This window comes from Carassius gibelio, chromosome A17 (genome assembly GCF_023724105.1).
Source record: "Carassius gibelio isolate Cgi1373 ecotype wild population from Czech Republic chromosome A17, carGib1.2-hapl.c, whole genome shotgun sequence".
In the NCBI taxonomy this organism is placed as follows: domain Eukaryota; kingdom Metazoa; phylum Chordata; class Actinopteri; order Cypriniformes; family Cyprinidae; genus Carassius; species Carassius gibelio.
This window is the reverse complement of record NC_068387.1, coordinates 8,564,919-8,575,097: the sequence shown is the minus strand read 5'-3', so window position 1 is coordinate 8,575,097 and position 10,179 is coordinate 8,564,919.

The window sequence follows — 10,179 nt, the reverse complement described above, 5'->3', positions numbered from 1 at the left end:
CTTGCAGCAGAAGAAGCTCAAAGAGAAGCCCGCTACTCATGCCTGGAGCTGATCCATGCTGGTCACAGAGGAAATACATCAACTTTGCACTGTGGATCGCCGGTTTGTATTTCACCGTGGACGAAGAGGCATCCAGCCCAGGGTAGTCACATGTGGTTGCTGCAAGACCAAGGTACACTCCTTCGCAGAATCAGACAGCTGCTCTATTCTCAAGGCTGCCCGCCTCTGCTCACTCAAGCCTGGTGTGGCTCACTCTGGGACTCACTCAAGACCGTGGTGTGTGACGCTGTTTCATTGAGAATCCAAAACTACTTTGTTTGGCCTTTCAAAAGAGGACACGACTAGAAATCATGTTTATATCACGTTTATAATGGGGTTTAATATTTATGTCTCTTCTCTCCTGTGGGACAGGGCTTCCCAATATGTTAAGGGGCATAACATTTCCCTCACACTCTTGAGGTATTCAGCCAATCACATTGCACTGGATAGATGGCCAATCACAGCACAGTTTCAGAAGGTGGGGCATAGAAGAGAAACAATAATGTACAGTATGTTGAAAATACAGTGTTTTTTTTTTTTACCATAAACCACATAAACACATTTCATTACACCAAATAATGTTCTTTTTAGCAGCATCATATAACCTCTTTCAAGTCAGTTATTTCTATCTTTTGCTGTAGTGTGTCAGTAGTAAATATCAGTTTAAATTTCCAAAAATAATTTTTGCCATTAATTGTAATAATCCAATGATAATTTTGTTTGCACAAGGAGTCTGACAACAGCCAGTGCTCCACACAGAGATTTGATCATATCATTATCTAGACTGTCTGGAATAACATGAAGAAACAGAACAAACTGAGACAGACTAAATCCAGAAGAACTATGGCAATGTCTCCTAAACACTTCAAGAAACCTACCTGCAATGCTACCTGAAAAACAATGCGCAAGTGCACCTAGGACAAAAAGCTTTTTTTAACGCATAGTGTCAAGGCAGTCTCGGTCACAATAACGGGGTACAGTCAGTCGACAAAAAAACAACCTTGTCATTAAAATTTAGAGGGGAGCTAAGAGATTGAATGTGCCTCGTCTTCATACTGTTCCGACCTGTGACTTATCCATAGGCCTTATACATATACATATAGGCGGAGGGTGAACCAACTCTAGGGTAATGCTAAATGTTATTAGCCTAATCTTTAGACTAATAGCTATGCATATCACAAACCCGTCTTTTTAGGCAAGAACCAGGTATGGGTGTTATATCATAAAATAATACTACTGAATTTGTATTTAACATGATCACAATTTAATAAACCATTGTAAGTTAGGTTTTAATTTCCACAGTTTCTCAGACAGCAAATAAATTACATAGAGAAAGCGAACAAAGAACATTTATATTATCAATGACTGACTTAACTCTAGTGTGAGTTAAAACTCTCTAAAAACTCTATTTATAATCACTGAAGCTGTCTACATTGTGAAATGAATCTCTTATTTATATCTGCACTTTGTTGTTTATGATGAGAGAATTTGCCAGAGTGTGGAATTCTGTCAGTGGGCATGCAAATTGAGCAAAACTTTCAGCGTGTTTCAGCAAAGACTAATCTGAACGTCTCTGGCCACTGCATTCATAAACTCAGTGGAATCATGTGTGATTGATTATATAATGCAAACTTCTGTAAAAGTAAGTAAATAAATAAAAAACGTCCACAACAAGAATTACGATGCAGCATGAGCAGACAATTGACACTTTTCATTTCATTTCACTTTTTACTTAAATTTGCTTAATTCACTTTCACCGAAGTGGCCAACTGTAACTCCACCCCTGCGTTAATTGCGTTAATTTTGACAGGACTATTTTATTTATATATGAGAAAATATAAGCCTAACAGTCCACAGTAATACATTTTGTAATTGACATTGAATGCATTGCGTTAAATTTACATTTTTAGTCTATGTATATATTGTATGTGTCACATTTTCTTTTTATGGAATTTATGTGTTACGTCTGGGGTTGTGAATCTTTTATTTATTTATTTTAGATATAATTAATGTATTAAAATGGACAACAATAAAAAATAATTGCCAATCAAAATAAATGGTGTCGGTGTTGACTTTATCAGCGTTATCACCACCTGCTGATCAGGATTTGGCATTTATTCCTCTTGTTTCACTGCCTTTTATCAGCCACGCATAACTCTTGTCTGAGTGGATCAATACACCCCAAAATACCACTGTTCTCTGGCACACCTGGAGGCATTATCTCAATGGCTCTTTACAATCACACCATGCTGTGTTTAATTATAGCTATACATTGCTATGGTGTGTGTGCAAGTAGCCACACATAAAAAATTCACCAGTTCATTTTGTAACTGACATTTGTTGGTCGCCTGGCCATAAAATAAACACCTTAACCAGAAAAGTAGGATTTCAGGTATGAGGTTTGCTAAAATGCATAACCATATGAGCAATAGTAATGATGCTTGCCTTAGCAAATGCCTCCAATAAATGTAAAATCTCTGGCTAAAACCCTTCCCATTCTCTGTATAATAGCTAAGCATTATCTTTAGCGCACATGTAATATTTGTTCCAGTTGGCTGTGAAGAGACTGATCGTGAAGGTGACCCATCAGGTCTGAGAAACAGAGAAGAGACTTCAGGTTACCGCTCTCCTTCAAGTGTCCCTGTACATGAAATCTTTGATAGCCATACTGTATGACAGATATTAAAACCTCACAGTCAATACACTTGACGTCAGAGAGCTTTGCAGTCATGCTCTGTTATGCATGCATGTGTATATAATATTTCAATATATTCAAGAGCACAGCACTGTGATTCATTATTCATGAATTATTTGAATATGTATACTTTCTACATAAATCATGTGAAGTCTGACTGATTAGAAAGGTCTGCCTGATTCATTTGTCTAAAAAGATTGCTTATCCAATACAATGGCCCTGACGGTTCTAAATATAGAGGCTTAACAGCCAGCTGCCTCATTAACCATGATAGCTCTGACCGAGGAACATGCTATTGGCTCCTGGAATCAATGAAAGTTGAATTTTAATCTCCTCACATTAGCATTTTAGTCAAGTGCAAAAGAAGGGCATATTCAGAGCTGATGGAGCTGATCATTTGGTAGCGTTGTGATCTAATGCCAGTAGTAATCCACTGACTCACAGAATAAAAATGGTCAATAGTGGAATGGTAGATATATCTATATATAAAAAAAAATGTGTGTGTGTGTGTGATTTAGTGAGTGGCAGTGTTGGGAAAGTGTTACTAATTTATGAGATGAAAACATCAAAATGTAATTACAAATCATGCAATATGGTAAAAAAGTTTTAAGGTCATAACATCTCTGTGAGCATAACTGTTTATTAAGTGATAACCTGCCCTATAAAAATAATACATTTTGTTAAAGGAATCAATGTTGTTGGTGTTTTACTGCCAGTAGTTTTAATTACAACTGGTAACTGCAGGTAAATTTATGTACTGTATAGGTATGTTTTTAGATTTGAAAAAATAAATTAGGTACTGTTTATATAAGATTCAATTCAATTCAATTCAAGTTTATTTGTATAGCGCTTTTTACAAAACAAATCGTTACAAAGCAACTTTACAGAAAATTATGTTTCTACAATATTTAGTAGTAGCTAGTAGTTTGTGCACATTTGACAGGATTTTAGAAAAAATAAAAATAATAATAATAATACAAGACGTAGTCAGCTAGACGATGAACTATCAATATTATTAATTAAGTTATTATATGATTCAGTCACACATTTAGCAATAATTGTTAGTTCTGTTTGTTGATTCAGGGTTAGCATCATCTGGGGTCCTCTGAGGGTCAGCATCATCTCTTCTCAGGTGTTCTGGAACCAGACTGGAGCTTGTGTAAATCCTAGTTACCACGGGATGTTTAACCCAAGCTAATGAATAAAAATGCACCTTTGATCAGATGCAACTACACTCACAATTAAAAAGATACATTATTCGAATGCTTGGCGAAAGAGATGTGTTTTTAATCAGAGAGAGTGTGTCTGAACCCCGAACATTATCAGGAAGGCTATTCCAGAGTTTGGGAGCCAAATGTGAGAAAGCTCTACCTCCTTTAGTGGACTTTGCTATCCTAGGAACTACCAAAAGTCCAGCGTTTTGTGACCTTAGGGTGCGTGATGGGTTGTAGCGTGGCAGAAGGCTAGTTAGGTACGCTGGAGCTAAACCATTTAGGGCCTTATAGGTATAAGTAATGATAATTTGTAACTGATACGGAACTTAATAGGTAGCCAGTGCAGAGACTGTAAAAATTTCTTGACCTCGTAAGGACTCTAGCTGCTGCATTTTGGACTACCTGTAGCTTGTTTATTGACGAAGCAGGACAACCACCTAGAAGTGCATTACAATAGTCCAGTCTAGAGGTCATAAATGCATGAACTAGCTTTTCTGCATCAGAAACAGATAACATGTTTAGTAGCTTGGCAATGTTTCTAAGATGGAAGAATGCAGTTTTTGTAACATTGGAAATATGATTTTCAAAAGACAAATTGCTGTCTAATATAACACCCAGATTTCTGACTGTAGAGGAAGTAACACTACATCCGTCTAGTTGCAGATTGTAATCTACAAGATTCTGTGTAGTGTTTTTTGGTCCAATAATTAGTATCTCTGTCTTATCCGAATTTAATTGGAGAAAATTATTTGTCATCCAATCTTTTACATTTTTAACACACTCTGTTAGCTTAGATAATTGGGAAGTTTCATCTGGTCTCGTTGAGATATATAGCTGAGTATCATCAGCATAACAGTGGAAGCTAATTCCGTATTTTCGAATAATATTACTAAGGGGCAACATGTATATTGAAACTAGAAGAGGACCTAGCACGGATCCTTGTGGCACTCCATATTTTACTGATGATAAATGAGATGACTCCCCATTTAAGTAAACAAAATGGTAGGGATCGTACAGGTAGGATCTAAACCATCTTAGAGCCTGCCCTTGAATACCTGTATAGTTTTGTAATCGATCTATGAGTATGTCATGATCTATGGTGTCGAACGCTGCACTAAGATCAAGTAAGACTAGAAATTAGATGCAGCCTTGGTCTGACGCAAGGAGCAGGTCATTTGTAATTTTAACAAGTGCGGTTTCTGTGCTATGGTGGGGCCTAAACCTGACTGAAATTCTTCATACAGATCATTTTTATGCAGGAAGGTGCTCAATTGAGCAGACACAACTTTTTCTAAAATTTTAGACATTAATGGAAGATTTGAAATAGGCCTATAATTTGCCAGTACACTAGGATCTAGTTTTGTTTTCTTAATAAGAGGCTTGATAACCGCCAGCTTGAATGGTTTTGGGACGTGTCCTAAAGATAACGACGAGTTTATGATATTGAGAAGCGGTTTTTCGGCTACAGGTAACAGCTCTTTCAGTAATTTAGTGGGTACAGGATCTAATAAACATGTTGTTGGTTTAGATACAGTGATAAGTTTATTTAGCTCTTCCTGTCCTATGGTTGTAAAGCACTGCAGTTTATCTTTGGGTGCGATGGATGAAACTGAAGTGTTAGATGCTGTAGAATCTACATTCGCTATTGTATTTCTAATGTTATCTATTTTATCAGTGAAGAAATTCATAAAGTCATTACTATTTAACGTTGGTGGAATATTTGAATCAGGTGGCGTCTGGTAATTTGTTAACTTAGCCACTGTGCTAAATAAAAACTTTGGATTGTTTTGGTTATTTTCAATGAGTTTGTGTATATGCTCTGCCCTAGCAGTTTTTAGAGCCTGTCTATAGCTGGACATACTGTTTTTCCATGCAATTCTAAAAACTTCTAAGTTAGTTTTTCTCCATTTGCGTTCAAGACTACGAGTTACTTTCTTGAGTGAGTATTACTGTTATACCAAGGTACAGTACGTTTTTCTCTAACTTTTTTCAATTTGATTGGGGCAACAGCTTCTAATGTATTAGAGAAAATAGTGCCCATGTTGTCAGTAATTTCGTCTAATTCATGTGTATTTTTGGGTACAAATAGCAGTTGAGATAGATCAGGCAGGTTATTTGCTAATCTTTCTTTGGTGGCTGGAACAATAGTTCTTCCCAGACGGTATCGCTGCGACATATAGTTAATATCAGTTATATGCAGCATGCACGATACAAGGAAATGGTCTGTAATATCATCACTTTGAGGTACAATATCTATAGCAGTAAGATCGATTCCATGCGATATAATTAAATCTAGTGTATGATTAAAACGATGAGTGGGCCCGGTGACATTTTGCTTGACTCCAAAGGAGTTTATTAGGTCAGTAAACGCAAGTCCTAATGTATCATTTGCATTATCAACGTGAATATTAAAATCTCCCATGATTAGCGCCTTATCAACTGTAACTAGAAGGTCTGAGAGGAAATCTGCAAATTCTTTCAGGAATTCTGTATACGGCCCTGGTGGTCTATACACAGTAGCCAGAGCAAGAGATACATTAGATTTCTTTTGCATGTCTGACAGTGTAACATTTAGCAGAAGTATTTCAAAAGAGTTAAACCTGTATCCTGTTTTCTGGGTAACATTGAGAATATCACTATATATTGTTACAACACCTACGCCACGACCAGTCTGACGGGGCTCATGCTTATAACAGTAGTTTGGTGGAGTAGACTCATTTAGACCAATATAATCATTTGGTTTTAGCCAGGTTTAAGTCAAGCAGAGTAAATCAAATCTATTATCTGTGATCATTTCATTTACAGTAACTGCTTTTGGTGCGAGTGATCTAATATTTATGAGCCCAAACTTTAAAAATTGTTTTTGTTCATTTGCTTTACATTTTTCTGATTTAATTACGATAAGATTTTTTCTAGATCCTACATTATATTTATATTGTAAGATATTGTTGCCCTATGACAAAGTGCACCCACTATGGTTCTGCTGAGGTGTTCTGGTTTCTAGCATGTATGCAGTTTCTAGGTGTTGCCCTTTTTAACCTCCTTAAAATAAAAAAAATAAAAACATTTGTTTGAAACAGTAAAAGCATTCCTTATCTCAATAAGATATTTAATTTGACATTTCTAGTATGTCTGTAGAGTTTAATAGAAGAAGAAATAAAAACTTCTTCTTTAATAGAAGAAAAATAACTACATTTCAACAGCATCAACAGCACCAAAAGGGACACTTTTGTACTTTCTTTACCTCCAAAGGGTGCATGCTAGTACCTTAGAGTAGTAATATGTACTCTTATGATACTAATATGCACCCTTTAGGGGTTTAAAGGAAGTACAAATGTGTTTCTTTGAGGATACTGCCCCAACGAAAAGCTGATGTAACCCTTTTTGCATTTTCTTTTCTCACTTTTTTTTTTTTTTGGAGTGTGGGAGGTTTTTAAAACAAATTGTTAACCATAAGTATGTGCAACAGTAATGGAGATACTGGCCTTAGGAAGGCTATTTACTTAAAGATCTAATGTACTAAAAAAAATTTAAAAAAAAAAGAATGCAGAGAAGCAAAATAAAACTGAAAATGTTAATAAAATCTCAGACTTTTGTAATTAGTGTCTCTCTCACTAATTTAATTGGAATCGATGTAATGTCACTTCCATATCTCATTACAATAGTCTCTTTCTCTCTTTCCCTGACTAAATATCCTTCTTGCGGCAGCCAAATAGACAAATCAGGCTCCAGTCACGCATTGAATGTCTGTCTGGACTGTTTCTGATGATGAATTTTGTTTGTCCTTTCCCTCAGAGGGCAAAAAATAAAAAATAAAAATTCATACCAGGAAGAAGAAAGAAGAGAAGAAAGGCCGAGCATACTCTATTGCCTTTAAAAAAAAAATAGAATAAACCTTACACCCATATGCTCACAGGGCAATGGCCGCCTAGTGATTTATTGAGTGAACCGTGTCTCTTCTCTGGGCAGAGAATCCATGCAGAGTGAAGAGGACAGTCATCTACGTCTAACCCTTATAATCATGTTGAAGAGCTCCCCGCTGAAGCAGTCTGTCTGACAGCACTCACTGACAGAGGGACCAGACAGCCAATATTTCAGAATACTGCCGTTTCTTTACACATCTTACTGCTGTTACATTAAACAGGTGGTTACTGTCAGGATTCTGGACTGTTGTGTGTCGTGTTTTCCACTTGTTCCTTTATTCCTTCCCAGAGTGAGTGTGACAGAATCTCGGACCAAAAACTATATACAGCGTGTTTACATTACATTTTGTTTTCTCTCAGTGTTTTTGTTTTTGTTGTGTGCCCCAATGGATCCCATCCTTTACCCTGAATACATCCTTCTCCTGCTGGAGCAGGGGGATAAATCCTCGAGGGTCATTGAGCTGACTGATCGGTGCATGACATCAAAGTATTGTGAGAGCGATTCAAAAGCACAAGAAGCCATTGGTCTGTGCAGCGCAAACAAAGCCAAAATGTGGATATTTTAGGCAATACAGAAATCCTGGCCAGGACGTGTCCTGCGAAAATGGCACGAATGGCCACCCTAGTCCAGCTGGTTCCAGCTATTTGGCAAAACCAATAGTCCTTGAAAAATGTTCTTAAAGGTCTGTCATTTCTACTAGCAGCTCCAAATGTATTGCAAAAATAAAGAAAAACAAGTTTCCCCAACACAACAATACTGTTTTGTTGATTTTTTCATAATTTAACTACTTATTAATATTTGGGAAATAGTAATATTTCAAAATGTGATTGGTCTGCTAGAATCCCTCCCTCAGTATGTCCTTGAGTTTTGTGTGTGTTTATGTGTACTTTATTATATTTTAATGTTATATCTTCGTATAAAGCAAAGAACAAGTGTCTTATCATTTATTATACTAAATTGCATTATACATCAGTAGTTGTCTGTGACAAACAATGTTAATCTGCCACGGTACAAGTCCTTGTGGAGATGGAAAGAATGCCATCTTCTCATGTTCCATTGTTGTCTCCTTTCGTAGTTTTAAATAATGATTGAATTATTTATTTGCCGTTGTCACGGCTATAATGCTTCTCCGACGACCCGGCACTTCTTCTGTTTTTGTCGTGAAACTGCAGGTTGCACCAGCAAAATGCTCGTGGTCATTGCAGACTAGCGGTTTGCATGTGTACTGCACATCGACGCGGACAATGATGCAGAAGTATAAATGAAAATTTACGCATTGCCTACAGCGTAAAGGCTACGGCGTAGATCCAACACAGAAGTATAAATCAGCCATAAAGGGGATTGTGTCTTCTCTGTGGCAGCTCCAAGGCTCTGGAGTCTGGAATATCCTCCCTCCTCATTTAAGATCCTCTAACTCATTGAAATGTTTTAAATCCTTTCTGAAAACGCATCTCTACACTATTTCTTGCAACTGCCCCAGGGGTCTGGAGTAGTGATCTGTATTGGGTGGGTTCTTAATTTGTTTTGTGGTAGATTGTAAATGTTGAGAATGTAAAGCACTTTGGTCAATATGTGTTGTTTTTAAACATGCTATAGAAATAAATGTTGATTTGATTTTGATGCGATTTCAAGAAATCGCTTACTGCACCTGTAACGACATTGATTCACTATAGCGTTAAGACTGGATTTTGGTTTAGGGTTAGTTGTTTGACTACCATTTTATTTGAAGGTTGTCCTAGTTACACATGTTACATGTACTTACTATTATCATAACAATTAATTATGCATAATTACATGCAAGTAACCCTAATCCTAACCCTCAGTAATCCTAACCCTATAGTAATTAATATTACTCAGTACTTTAATGTATAATTACACAAGGACACCTTAAAACAAAGTGTAACCATTGTTTGTAATTCTGCATAATTTACTGTTAGTACATGTAACATGATAACAAGGACAGTGTAAAAATAAAGTGTTACTGAACATTACTTTGTATTTCATTGGCTCTACAAAAACAAAGCCAAACTGGAAAGTTCCGGGCTTCAGTGTCATAAGTTGCTGTTCTGGCCACCAAACAACCATAACGAGACAGAGATGGCATGGCAGGCTGGAGGAAGAACAAAAGGAAACTAAACAATGTACAGAGCAGATTGGTTTAGCCACAAGTGAGGGAAGGGAAGCTTAGTCTGGCGCTGTAATTGGGGCCACATATGAAACTCAGCATGTGTCCTTCGCTCAGAAAATCCAAGAGCTCCGTGAGAAAAATCTCCTCCCAATGCCGGAGATCAATTTCACACAAAGTGC